Source organism: Gopherus flavomarginatus, chromosome 4, assembly GCF_025201925.1.
Source record: "Gopherus flavomarginatus isolate rGopFla2 chromosome 4, rGopFla2.mat.asm, whole genome shotgun sequence".
Taxonomy (NCBI): Eukaryota; Metazoa; Chordata; order Testudines; family Testudinidae; genus Gopherus; species Gopherus flavomarginatus.
Genome location: NC_066620.1, coordinates 33538230 through 33541286, shown reverse-complemented (window position 1 = coordinate 33541286; position 3057 = coordinate 33538230). Strand labels below are relative to the sequence as shown.

The following is a 3057-nucleotide window of genomic DNA, read 5'->3' as shown; positions in this document are numbered from 1 at the left end:
CATGTTATAATCGTAATAAAATATCTGATGGAACAAATAAAGTTATGGTGTAAATATTCAAATTGTGCAACAATAAAGGTCACTCATTTATTGACAAATATGGTATATATTAAAAAAAAAAACATTTTTTCCTTATCTAGAATTATCTCTCAACAGAAAATTTCTGAAGTGCAGTGCACAATCCTCCTTAACAACTAAGCATTTATTTCAAAGAGGGAAGTGCATATACAGTACTGCAAGAATATTGCATCCTTTAATAATATGGATATCACTTTCTTTTATGGAAAACACTAACTAATACTTAAATTAATTATCTAATAATCATAACTGGATGTTTATTATGTGGTGTCACTATTCTGAGTCCTAATTTGTCTGAAATAATATTATTTATTGAGCACTAACGTGTTCAGCACTCAACATGCATACAGGACTACATTGTTCCCTTATAAAGTCATAGACAAGGATTGCTCTTTCTAAGCAACCTTGCAGGCACAGACCAAACCAGTCTAGGAGTAGGCATGACTCCATCCTTTGCACTGAAAGGACATATGTTGCATCATTCTAAGACTGCTGCATAGTAAGGGATAGTGAAGCAAGTGCATGGCCTCTAACACAAAGCTGTGTTTAATTTACATCATCTGACTGCTAAGGAGACATGTCTGTGATTTAAGTTGCTTGCAGGCTGGTGCAGACCCATTCAAAACAGAGCTGACATGATAAATTCAACACCTCTGAGACTATTTGAATAATCAAGACTTGATTGTGTCTTAAACCATGAAATGCTATGGATTGCATTTATAGCTTTGCTATGTACTTACCAATAAGAGAAAGAGAATATGCCTTGGGTGCAGGAAGAGGTTGGATGGAAGTTAATATACTGAACCTAATTTTGAAAAGTGATACATTAAAACATGCTTTTTTTGTGTCATCCTAGAACAGCCTCTTTGATGTAACAAGATTAAACTGAAAACTAAATAACAGGACACGTTCAGATTTAAATGTGACTATTATATAGGCATTTGAACATATCTAATATAGGCAATTTACTATTTTTACTTCAAAGGCAGGATAAGCTACATTGAATTGTCTATGCATAAAACTATATCCCTGATAGACAATGTGTAAAACTATATAACTACAATTACGGTGTATTGCTAGTAAAAATACACTCCCTCCACTTTATCCAGTGTTTAGTTTATAAAAGCGCTATTTCAGTGGTGGAGAATCTGAGCTAATGTGTTTGGTGCTGTTCCTTTAAAAGGTCCCTTTTAAGCAACTTTAGAGAAACAAAGCTCTTGTCACTGCTATCATGTGGAAACACACTGTGCAATTTATGAAGTCTAAATATAAATAAACAGGATTTTTCAAGTCTATTTAGCAGTTAGCTGTTGTAAGATATCTGCCTCAAGCTGCCTGTACCCTTTTCTGTTTGTTTGTTTTTTATTTAATATCACATTACACCTAGGATGCGCCATTCATTTCTGTTACCAACTGTGTAGGATGAGGTGGGGGGACAGCTTTTAAAAAACGTGGTCTTTTTCCTCCTTTTGATAAACTCTCCTTATAGAAAGCTGACAGCTGTTATAAAATCTCATGTAACTCAGTTGTTGCCTTCTAAATTACACTCAAGTCTCAACAAGATGCACTGAGACAGAGCAACATGGCTCCACTAACTTCAGGTTTTCTTTTGATTATTAAAGATGAGTGAAATGGTTCCATGGATGTTGCCTTCTACAGTTTACACTTTTGGTTATATTCCATTCCCATAACTGAATGAAAGCCAGTCCTCTTGTAACAATCAGGATTGCTCTATTAAGGCCACGTAGTTTGGGACATTCTAGCGTGTAAATCCTCAGCTAGTGCAGATATATGCCTCATCTTGGGCTAAAGGGTAAAGATGACCAATGGAAGTCGGGAGTTGTCAGAGATGGCCCACCACTAGCTTCTTGATCACTTAGGATGGCGGTACTGTCGCAGAGGTGGAAGTACTATCTTCAGAATTAGCACTAGACCGAGGCTTTGCTAGATCTACCAGCTCTGCAAGATGTCTTTCAAGGAGCACTTGATTCAAAATATTCACAAAAAGGAGCATGATCAAGCCCACAACAAGATTGGGATTGTTACAGTGAGCATAGTTTGTGCAATTTGTATCCTGAAGAAAGATTTGGCTGATGATGCTTTTGTTGATATCTTGGAGAACAAGCTGAAAGTAGAGATACTGGATCTCCAGAAAGGCAGTGTCTTCTTTAGCATATCAAAGACTCTCTCTGTGAAAGATGACAGTGTGATGGCACACTCCAAGCTGGTTATCATTACTGCTAGTGCTTCCAGCAAGGAGGAGAGCGTCAAAGTTTTTAATTTGGTCCAGCGCAACATCTTAAAATGAATTATTTTCATATTGTCAAACTGACTGCCCGGCTGCAAGCTGCTTGTTGCCTCAAATCCAGTGGATATTTTGACCTATGTAGTCTGGAAGATGAGTTGCTTTCCTAAACACCATGTTATTGATAATGCTTCAATCTGGACATCTGCACATTTCTGTTACCTCATGGGAGAAAGACTGGGCATCCATAGCCTGGTGGATCACAGGTGAACAGGGAGATTGTAGTGTACCTGTTTGGAATGGGGGTGAATATTGCTAGTGTCTCCCTGAAGTTTCTTCAACCTGACACAGGAGCTGATGTACTCAAGCAGAACTGGAAAGAAATCCATAAACAAGTAGTGGACAGTGCCTATGAGGTTATCAGGATGATGGAATATGGATCCAGCTAGAACTATTATGAAGATCACTTAGGAGATACAAGTTAGACATTTGATATTGAAAAATATTTCACAAAGCCTCTTACAAACAATAGGCTTTGTTTGTGATTTTGAGTTTGTGCTCAAACTATATGTGGATCATTAGCCCACAGCTTCAGTAACAAACTCCCCACACACATCACAGAGATACAGTAAAGGCATGCCAAAGCAGTTACTGCAGTGCCACCATCACCCCACTCCCAACCTATACTCATGCACTATTTCCCACATTTATGTTCCTCACCTCCTGTTCCTTTT

General features: G+C 37.7%; 1 pseudogene; it reads left to right on the top strand.

Annotated features, from left to right (window-relative positions):
- The first annotated feature begins 2044 nt into the window (after positions 1-2044).
- On the top strand, positions 2045-2772 carry LOC127049573 (L-lactate dehydrogenase A chain-like; annotated as a pseudogene).
- Positions 2773-3057: the final 285 nt, after the last annotated feature.